Genomic DNA, 11,880 nt, shown 5'->3' with positions numbered 1-11,880 from the left:
GAAGAACTAAGTAGTCACGTAAGTTGGCAAGGGACCAGTCATCATTCACAGTAACATCTTCTACATCCCCACCTTGCATGGATATATGTAGCACACCCTGTTCTGTAGAGGTTGTGTCGGAGTCTAACGCCTCCCATTCTCCATTTGTAAGCTTCCATCGCCTGTAAGGAAACGCAATGGACAACTGTTGCTTAGCAATATGATAGCGCATCACAACCTTCTCAGCAATTACTCCGCATCTGATGGTGTCTCCATTGTGTTGAACAACTTTTTTATCCCATGCAGGTGATAAGAAACAAGTCAGAGCTCTCTCCCCCTTTGCAATCCATAAAGTTGGGGTACGATGTGTGTCACTTGTACGGAACAGGTACACAAAGAGGTGTAGAGGTATGAAGCAGGTTATGGTTGCTTTGTGAGATCCATATGTGCACTTCATAGCATTTTGCACCTTGCTTTCGATCTGCAAACAAGCCATGGCCACTGAAGCATTGTCTGGAATTGGCCATTCAATAGATGTGAGAGTTGGCGTAGGTTTTGGAACTAATTTTCCAGTACCATTTGCTGTCGTGGGAACCACATATGTATCCTCATAGAAGAAGATGTTTCGTGCAAGACGTTGTGCAGCTGGACACCCTCCAAAGATTAAACTACCAAGCTCCACATGGTATGCTTCAAAGGTTCCTGAAATTGCCTCCATAGGCTCCCATTCACTATAGTTTGAGGGAAAAATATCTACGCACAGGAACCCAAGAACAATCAACGCAGTGCTCAGTATACCATTATTAGCACACAATTGATTTAAAAACAAGAATATAAAGTGGTGAAATAACTTACAATTTGCAGGAAATCGTTGACGTTGGTCATGGTCTGCTAGTTTCAGCTCTGTTGCCTTGTAAACATGTTGGACCTTAGCTAGCTTTTTTCCATCACGATTTTGTTTGAGCTCCAATATCCGCCCTTTCCAATGGTGACTTTGTATATCAACGTATCGCTTTGACACCTTGTGGCTTCCTCTTGTACTAGGCTGCATCGTAATCCAGTTCCACTTCTCGTACTGTTTGATGTTCCAGTGCCCATCCTCATCTTGACCACTGCTACAAGAGAGAGATTGAATACTGATCGGAGGCCTTCGAGCTCTAGAAGAAGACATCAGATGTATATATTAGAGAGATTATAAACCTTGATGGCAAAGAAAAATAGAATGGTGAGAAAAAAACTTAGACTAGGGAGATGTAAAAAAGAGAAGGAGTTGTAGAGCAAGTTCCAAGGGCTTGGCTGTGCTATTACTGCACTTTGAAAGAGGATATTGGAGGGGATGAGAGGAGACAATGAGTAAGATTATGAGAGCCAAAGCATTTGCAACTCAAGCTTCCATAGCTTGGCTCCACTGTTACACTCTGTAAAAGGAGGTTGGACAAGGTAGAAGGATGTAAGTGAGGATCAAACTTCCCTAGCTTCTGAGAGGAGGTTGCAGATCAAGCTTCCATAGCTAAGCTCTGCTGTTACACTCTGTAAAAGGAGGTTGGACAAGGAAGATGGATGAAGTAAGGAAATGTAAGTGAGGATCAAACTTCTATAGCCTCTGAGAGGAGGTTGCAGATCAAGCTTCCATAGCTAAGCTCTGCTGTTACACTCTGTAAAAGGAGGTTGGACAAGGAAGAAGGATGAAGGAAGGAAATGTAAGTGAGGATCAAGCTTCCATAGCTTCTAAGAGGAGGTTGCAGATCAGAGGATCAAGCTTCCATAGCTTCTAAGAGGAGGTTGCAGATCAAGCTTCCATAGCTATAGATCTGGGTTTCTGAGTGAAGAGAGAGGTAGATCAAGATGTAGATAGCTAATAGAAGTAGTCTAGAGAGTGAACAACGCCTTGCTATGAGAAAGGGGGAAGAGAGAGCGTTTTGGAGGGAACGTGGGAGAGAGGGATAGTGGAAAGTGAAGGGGAATGTGCATTGAATGCATGGGAACTCGTTTTTGGGCCTCTATCACTTTGGAGGCCTTAGTTAATGATGGCTGCAGGCTGCTGGCAGGCTGCAGCTATCTTTTTCTATATAAAATAGGGGAAAAATGCATATACGTTTTGAATTTTTGAGTTTTAGTTGATTTTGAAAATTTAAAAAGAGCCTATTTAGCCTATTATTCTAAGTTTGACCACTACCTTCTAGGCTCTTACAAACCATTGGTGTCAGTCCACATGTAATCTCCCTATTTGTCTATTTCTTAATCACCTCCATTAGGCAATGGCAAATTAAAGGGCCCAAAAAGACTCCATTGAGTTCCTAATGATATGATCCTAATGTATTAATAGTCTAGCCAGCTGCTGGCATAAGCAAATGGAGGCAAAATTGAGATATAAATTCAAGAAGAGAAGCCTAAAAACTTATCTGGCAATCTTAAAAGAAGAAAAGGAAGGCAAAAAAGCATCAATTGAGATTTTAGGAGGATAAACTCGTTAAAATCAATTTGGGTGATAAGAATGAGCCCAAGAATGTTCGAGTAAGTTAAAGCTAGGAACTCAAAGATGTATTGAACTGTTTATAATATACAACGATGTGTTTACCTAGGACTACACAGATATGAAGGGCATTGATCCAAGCTTCTATCAGCACAAGATCAACCTCAAGGATGTAGTGCCTATGAAGCAAAACACGTATAGAATGAACCTAAACTATATAAATAAAGGAAGAAATGGACAAGTTGCTCAAGGTAGGGTTCATTTATCTCATTGACAAGGTAGAATGGTTGTCACACATTATAATAGTACCAAAGAAGAATGGGAAGCTGAGAGTCTATATTGATTAGAGAAAGTTAGGTCTAGCTACAGATGTAGATCCCTTTTTGCTTCCATTTATAGACTTACTTCTGGATGCAATTAGTAGGACTTACTAATTGCATTTATAGACTTACTTCTGGATGCAATTAGTAGGACATGAGATATACCCCTTCTAGGATGGATTTAGTGAGCATTTGCATAAAATGTAATGACTTTCAGCCTCAAGAATGCACCAACATAACTTTCCAATGCATGGTGAAGAAATCTTTGATGAATATCTCACCACACATTCATTAGGGTGTTCATTGATGTGGATGGTGCACCAAAATAACTTTCCAATGGATGGTGCAAGAAATCTTTGATGAATATCTCACCACACATTCATGAGGGTGTTTATTAATGATTTCAGTGTGTTTGGAATGAAGAATAAGCATCTAAATCACCTAATGCTATGTCTAGAAAAGTGTAGAAAAGCAAGACCACGTCTGAATCCAATAGTGTACATTTATAATGACTAGTGAATTCATACTAGACCATGTGGTATTAACAAGTGGCCTAGGAGTAGACCCAACCAAAGTGGAAGTGATCATGAAGCTACAAGCACTAAGGAACATCAAGGAACTATCCAAAATTTTGGGCCAAATTAAGTGACTTAGCAGACTGAGAGTCTTAGCAAATGTTGCAACACCATTATACTGATGTGTGACTATCATGAAGTATACTTGGTTTGGAGGATTCTAGAAAGAATTCCAAAATCTACATAACATACTAACATCCACACCCACCTTGCAACAACCCAACTTAGAGATAATATTTCATGTATTTGTGGATGCATCAAATGTGGCCATTGGGAGTGCATTGATGCAGGAAGCATAAAGAGGCTGGTTTTGACCAATGTATTATGCAAGCAAAAGATTGGCAAAGGCAAAAGAATCCACTATAGAGAAGGAAGCATTGGGGATAATCTACTCCATCAAGAAGTTTAGGCATCTGTTAACAAAGCTATTTGAATTTCATGTAGATCACAAGGCACTCTTATACCTAGTGAACAAGCCAGATTTAGTAAGAAAATAGTAAGGTGGATGATGTTATTGCAAGAATTCACCTTCATCATAGCATACACCAGGCAAGGAACATGTGGTGGAAGACTTCCTATCCAGATTGGAGTTTTGGAGAAGCCCCTAGGGGAGTAGAAGATGAATTTCAAAGATGATGCACATCTATTCTTGGTAGATCAAGACAAAGGCAACTGGTATAATGAGATGTTGCAATTTCTGACATATCTCTCTTTTCCATAAAAATATGGATAGAGATTATAGGAAAAAGATAGTCTTGGAAGCAAGTCATTCATGAGGATAGCAGGGTAGATGTAAAAAATGGGTATGACCAAATATCAAGAAGATGTGTTCCATATCATGAATAGCAAGCTATCTTAGCAGAAACACATCAAGGTTCACTTCTCTGGAGACATAACATGAAAGAAGGTATTCCAAGGCAAAATGTGGTGGGTGGCCCACTTCCCTTAAGGAGGCTCACAGATTTACAAATGAATGTGACATGTGAAGTGTGGGATAACCTAATGCAATATACAATATGCCTCATAACCCATATTACTTCTCTAGAACCATTCTAGACTCTAGGGTTGGACTTTGTAGGACCATTTAAACCTGTAGCCTCGAAAACAGGAAATAAATACATCTTGGTAGCAACAAGTTATTGCACCAAATGGGTGGAGGAAAAGTCAATGAGGGATTACAAGGTAGATTCAGATGTCAAGTTCTTGTATGAGGTTATCATGAGCTAGTAAGTGATCAAGGCACCCACTTCCTAAATGAGGTAAGGAAGGTGAGTGACGGAAAAACACATGGTCATGCACAAGAAATCCACAATATCCTATCCACATGAAAATGGCTAGGCTAAGTCAACCCCAATAGGATCCTAAAAGGAAATCCTAATCAAGATAGTGAGAATGAGAACAAGACTGTTTGCAACATGAAACACTCTACATTATAGGCCTTCCAGATAGCCTATAACCAAGAACACGACTAGCCTGAACAAAACTGACCTCATTCCTTTAAGCATAATGTATGGTCTAGAGGTAGTAGTACCTATAGAATTCTTAGTGCAATTCTTAGTTCCTAATTTCACGATAGCTATCACAGAAAGGTTGAGTCTAAAAGACTTAGAGAACCATAAAATTCAATAGTTTTGTTGGAATTGGATGAAGGAAGGCTACTTTGCACCACCTAGACTATTGAGATAGTGCAAAAGAGAAGGAAATTGTAACTAGACACTACCAAGTAGACACAGAAAAACAACAAGTTTAAAATCTTTAAAGAAGGAGATGCAATTATATTCTTCAATTCAACAATGGGGCCACATCCTAGCAAACTAAAAATGAGGTGGACACAACCATATAGAATCCAAATAAAGTTAGGGAACTAGAACCTTTAAGCTATAAACATTGGACAGGGTAATCGTAAACAAACCAATTAATGCATATAGGCTACCCTAATCTGGATGCTACCCAAACTGGAAAATTTGTAGAAGAATAAAAATCCCAAAAAGAGACGGGTGCACTAATGATTGATGTATACTAGAAAGAGGAAGACTAGCAATGCCAATAATAGGGAAAGAGAGGGCCGCATGCAAAATTTGTCAAATGGTGGGGAAGGAAATAATGACATAAATTACCCATCCCTATCCACTCATTGTTTCCATAACTTTTTGTGTCATTTATGTATCCATCTCAAGGGAAGCAAAGATCATGGGCTATCATAAAGATCTTGATGTTAAGTGTCGACACCACACGGTCCAAGGTCCAATGGTCGTCGATAGCATCAAGGAACCGCTAGGTGAACAAACCCATTCCCTCATTGTGACCTTTTTCTTTCTAAGCACCTCCACTCTCTAGAGCCTCACCTCCTACATACCCTACTTGCTTTCTCTCTGTTCAGTGCTCCACATGTAAAAATGGTGGAGTTTGAGCACCTCGGCTAAACCCTACCACACAAAACAAGAAGGGGCACAAAGAGTGGCTATAAAAAGTCAGCCTAAGGGAGTTTAAACACCTCAGCTAAACCCTACCATAGGAAACAAAAAGGGGCTCAAAGAGTGGCTAGAGAAATTTGGCCTAAGGGAGTTCGTAGAGCTACCATGGGGTGAGCTACAAATTAATCTCCATGCAGATAAACAACTAGAGAGGCTATAGAAAAGGAAAAACATCAAGCTGTCATCTGGCAAAATAGTTATGTTCACACAACTAGCTATGTGGCAAAGGTGTTCAAGTTGCCTATAGAGGCCATGATAGACATATCCCCGATAAAGGAAAGGGATTTGGTGAGGCAATTTGGGGCTTTAAAGGCAGAAAAAGAATGCAAGACCATAGGAAACTCAGATTAAGATAGGCAAAAGCAAATGCGATTGTAATAGAAATGATCAACCTAGTATTCATGTCCCAGAGGAATTACAGAATCATCTAGGCAAGAGAGGTAGAAGGTCACATGGGTAGAGGTAATCTAAAAGGAGTAGCAAAACAAAGATAGGGGCTCACTAAAAGCACTCTTCCAAGGACTGGCTACGTTGTCAAAGGACCAACTAGGTAGTAGGAGGACAAATAGGATACCCCTACTCCACAATAGGGACATCAAGAGGGAAGTGGAGAAGGAAGTCAAATTCAAGGAGAAAAGGAGCAAGATGGCCAGAAGAAGACCCAACCAAAGAACCAGGATAGCCAATAGAGAGCCGAACCAAAACCGGTGAGATAGCTCTAGTCACACCACCACTATGGTGGTGGGAATCCCTCCCCTACCGCCCCCACAGACAATTCCAAAAAAGATAGAGTCTACTAGATCCAAGACCTCTCAAAAAATAAAGTTTAACTTTGAGGACAAAAATATTGGGTTACCTACAAGAAGCAATAGCTACAACAGTAGGAGAGGGAGGTACCTGTAGCATCAAATAATATGTAGGATCTCTTGGCCTTGAGCAAGATGGGGCAGAAAGTCCAAACTTTTGGAGGCACCCCTCATGAGTGAGGAGTCCCAATCAAGGCACCTATCCCCCTCCAAACACCTATCCCCCTCCCAACATACACAACATCTGAAGCCATGGTGGTGACATCCACTAGGAATTCTTTATTTCCAAGCACAGTGGCTACAAAATTATATTGTAGAGGACCTAAGAAAGATTTAAAACCTCAAAATGAGCCCTCAGCAAAAGGGCAAGGAGCTCCATGACATAAAATAGAAATTGCTAGCAAAGGCTAAACTATAGTGACAAGGGCTAAAAGAACAAGTGACAAGAATGCAAGAAACAAATAGGAATATAACCAAAGAGTTAGCAAGCCTCAAGGTGATTGTGGCCAAACAAAAGCATGAAACCAAAATCATCAAGGAGGTCCTTGTTAATGCCATTGCCAAAAGCAGAGAGGAGGCCAAGCAAAGAGCAGATAACATAATGAAAGAACATCTGGAGGTGGTTCAAAGCATGCAGGAAAGAGCCAACAAGGACCAAGTCAACCTAGCCCAAGTGGAGATCAACAAGTTGAAAGTTTATGATATAGAGAGAACCCCAATCATGTACAAGCTCGGCAAAAATGAAAGAATGGGACATGCCACAAATGAGCTCAGAACAGTGTGGGAGGAAAACATTAACAAGATTAAAGCTATGCTAGAAATATCCACCCCCTTTCGAAGAGCTGGTGATTTACAAAAAAGATGACAGAAATCCAAACAAGGGCCAAGGACAACAAGACACGCCACAAAACAGCCTATGAGAATTTGGAGGTAGGGGGAAGACTCCATAGAGAACCAAGCATCCGATATCCAAGGAAGGCCTAATTCCAGAAAACTAGATGGTCTCAGAGAGTAGAATGAATAGCTACAAAAAAAACCTTTAAAAAAAAGGTAAAACAAGCGGTAGTACAACAAGAAAAGATCTCCATGAGGGAGCTAGTGCTAATGACAAATACACCACTAGATAATATACTTGAGAGGGATCTACATAAGCACTTAATGGCTACTACTAGACAACTAAAAGAGAAAATAAACAAAGAATAAGCACTCCATCCTCATATAGAGGAGTTGGATGGATTAATCAAGGCATTCAAAGAGCGGTAAGAAAAAGACACAAAGGCTATCGAAAGAAGAAGGTGACATATAACTCACCTAGGCCACAAATTGGTGCTAAGGAAAAAGGAGTTGCAAAATGGAGCAAACTGCTAAACTCATGCTTGAGTTGGTTAAAAAGAGAAGCAGAGATCCAATAGCTTAAAGATAAGCACAAAGTAAAGATACAAACAAAGGATGAGTTGCAAAACAATTTTTAGGAATGGTTCACCAAAGAACAGGAGATGCAAAAGGGACTCAGGGAGGACAAGAATAACAGAAGAGAAGATATGAATGGCATGCAAGCACATCAGGAACCTAGCACAACATGTAATGAGAGCTAGAATGTATTTAATAAGAAAATGACAGAGCTCAGACTACATAAAAAGGAACAGTGAGGAAAAATCTCATGTAGGGAGGAGTACAGTCAAGGCCCCTCACCAACGGACCATCCTAACTAACCCCCAAAGATTTCCTGGGTTAGAATAATAGGGAGTTCCACCCTATGGTTGGACCTGGAGCTGGGGGACAGGAGATAGAGGTAAAATCCAATAACGCACATCTACACTAGTGATGCCATCACTCTTAAACTCTTGACACTCCATGCCTTTGCCACATAGGTAGCTCTGGACACCATGCACAAAGCAAGGAGCCCGTACCCAGAGGCCGGGATTATTGAAGTGGATTTTTGAAGACCAAAATAAAGGGAAGGACTAGGGTATGAATGCCTCAACAAAAGAGACAAAGGGCATACAGTCCCACAATTTAACCACGCAAGTATAGTTTATATTGGCAAGTAATGATCAAGAGGATCTAGCCACCTTAGGTGGTATAGAACATGACCTTATCCGGAAAAGCCTCCCAGCCTAGGAACAAGGCATGAATACAAGATGTGGGCTCTATCCCTCGAGTGTGTGCCAGGTGTTGGGTGAACTAGCTCTAAGGATTCATGACTGAGATAAACTGCTAGCTCAGCTCTAATGGCTTCTCGGTAATGCTATAATGTCCTATCATGATTAGGAGTTCTTGTTAAGGGGCATCGTAGTACCCGATTGAGTCAAATGGATGTAGCGAGAGAGATGACAACAATTTTTCTTTATAACTATCTTGAGGGCCAATGTACCCGCACATTGTAGAATAAGAGAGGGTTTATTTGAGAAAAGGGAGAGATTATGCATAAGTTTGAATCTATATACCACAATATTACATTCAACCGACTTGGCTAGATCTATATGGATGTAATCCAAAGGAGTTCTGAGGGCTTTTTGGCTTGCTTATGTCATGGAAAGTGAATAGTTTTACTATGTTGTTTTAATGCTATAATGTCCTATCATGATTAGGAGTTCCTATTAAGGGGCATCATAGTGCCCGATTAAGTCAATGGATGTAGCGAGATAACAATTTTTATTTGTAACTATCTTGAGGGCCAACGTGCAGTACCCGCACGATGTAGAACAAGAGAGGGCTTATTGAGAAAAGGGAGATAATGTGCGTAAGTTTGAATCTAGATACCAAAATATTACATTCAATAGACTTGGTTGGATCTATATGAATGTAATCCAAAGGAGTTCTTGGGGTTTTCTGACTTGCTTATGTTATGGAAAGTGAATAGTTTTACTATGTTGTTCTGTGTATTGGGTCTCTTGAGCATTTTCTATACTATTCATGCAGTAGGCTTTATTAGGTGTGGATTAGAGTAAGATCGTTAATTGTTGTTCATGCACTTCATATTTTTTCTTACATTGTTAAAAGCATTATTCATGTATTTTATATTTTTTCATGCATTATTGAAAGATAGCTTAGAAGCATGTAAAATCAATATTTAAAAAAATCCAACTTGTATAACCACTATAAACTAGAATTAAGAACCTTATTCACCCCCTATCAAGCCCAAAAAATCTCCCAAAACTCCAGAAACCAAGCCAAATCAATTCTCATGAGACCAGAGATATGAGTGTAGAGGCATGGCTATTCACAGATCCAAGAGAATAGAGGAGTAGAAGATGGCTCCTCTCACATTGTCAATATGGCCTTGATGGGCTGAGATAATAAAAGTACAAGAAGGGCACTCACATTATCAATATGGCCTTGATGGGATAAGATAATGAAAGTATGAGACCTAGCTAGCTTGGAGGAACCATTAGTAGATCCAAATTGATGGGATAAGATAATGAAAGTATGAGACCTAGCTAGCTTGGAGGAACCATTAGTAGATCCAAATTGGAAGGGGGCCATGGAATGAGAGTTTGACTCAATTTTGGCACGGAGCAAAGGCAAATGTGTGGATTATACACGAAAAATTGGCATCTCTAATTTAAAATATAACCTTCACATCGGATGATGCAAAAGAATTTACATTAGCTGTTGTCACTACATTTTATGAGTCATTAGTAGAAGCTTAGACTTCAAGTAGCATCACACATTACATGGTAAAAGTCATTCTAAATCTAGTATTATAAAGTATACACTTTGTTTAGTGTTTTGATTATGCATATGTTGATTGGGAATGCAACATATCTTGGAGGCTCATGGTTCATACTTTGCTTAACGAAAGAAGTTTGGCAATATGGTCTACACAAGGCATGGAGCGATCACATTGGAAAGCTCAATGCCGATTTCAAAAGGCAACAACTCATGGCGGTGGAATACATGATGCTAATCCCATGAGATAATTATTCAAATGGTGGTACAGGAGAATAAAGATAAAGTATGAGGAGAAGATGTTAAGGTCCATACCTAATGAGTCAGAAGCGATCTATAGAGCGAGACGTCTAATCACAAAAGCATGCTATGAGAACTAATAGCGAGAGAATACCGTGCAAACTAGATGAAGACTCACGAAAGGATTGGTAGTGAATGGAAATGTAGAGAATAGTCTAATGATGGTAGTTTTTAGTAAATGCAAAACTTTGTTAATGCAACGATTGAAGAAAAACTTTATGATGCTAATGTTAGTAGTCATGTTAAATTGTGAGAATGTTACTTTATTTTTTATTGATGTTTGTGTGTGTGTGTGTGTGTGTGTGTGTGTGTGTGTGTGTGTGTGTGTGTGTCCATAGATCTGGGCCTGAGTAGCACCCCAAAAAGCTTTGGGGCTGATTTGAGGCCTCTAAGGCCCCCAATCAAAGATTGGCATGTGGGGGCCTAGATCCAGGCCCACACAACAACGATCCAGTCCCTTACATGCGAGCCTTCAGCTGGGGGCCTTACATGCCTCAAATCAGCCTCAAACTTTTTTGGGGTGCTATTTAGGCCCAAATCTATGTACACATCTAGTTTCATTCAATTTGAAAAACTTTAAAATTTACAGTTAAATGAAGAATTTGATAAAATCACTTTTAGTTTTCTTAAATTGACTATATTAACACAAGTTTCCCTCATTTTTGTTCACTTCTTATTTATCATATTTGAGATTCATGGCTCGTACAAACCAAACCCAATGCCGGGTGTGGCCCTTCCCTCATTTTTGTTCATTTCTTATTTATCTTTGAGATTCATGGCTCGTACAAAGCAAACCCGCCCCCAAAGGAGAGCAAGCCTATGTTGCTAGAGTTTGACTCCAAGGCTAAGCCCTACTCTTGCCGGCCCCAACGCCCACCTAGAATTTTGCCTTTGCCTTTGCCTTTGCCTTTGCATGTGAGGCACAACCTCAACCTTTACACCTCACTATAGCCCCACACTAGTCGGATGATGAGGCCAAGCCCCAACCTCAGCCTTAGCCTCATCCCTTATCCCTCACCCCCACCCTAGCCCCAATCGTAGCCATAGTCGTGTAGCCAAGACACCACAAACAAAGATGGAGACCAGGTATTGTAGACTTGTAGCGCACTATCAGAAGACAGTGCTACACAATTTGATTCCTAAAGCAACATTCTAACAAGAGTAGTACGGGAGATTCACGACAACCAAATGCAGATTTTGGGCTCACCAAGCAGATTTGCTAGCTGCCAAATCACTAGTTGGAAGAGGCATTGGATGCTTTACAGGTTGCTATAGAGGCCT

The sequence above is a fragment of the Cibotium barometz genome, chromosome 52, assembly GCF_041138505.1.
Source record: "Cibotium barometz isolate CiBa-2024 chromosome 52, ASM4113850v1, whole genome shotgun sequence".
In the NCBI taxonomy this organism is placed as follows: domain Eukaryota; kingdom Viridiplantae; phylum Streptophyta; class Polypodiopsida; order Cyatheales; family Cibotiaceae; genus Cibotium; species Cibotium barometz.
Note: the sequence above shows the minus strand (reverse complement) of the source record.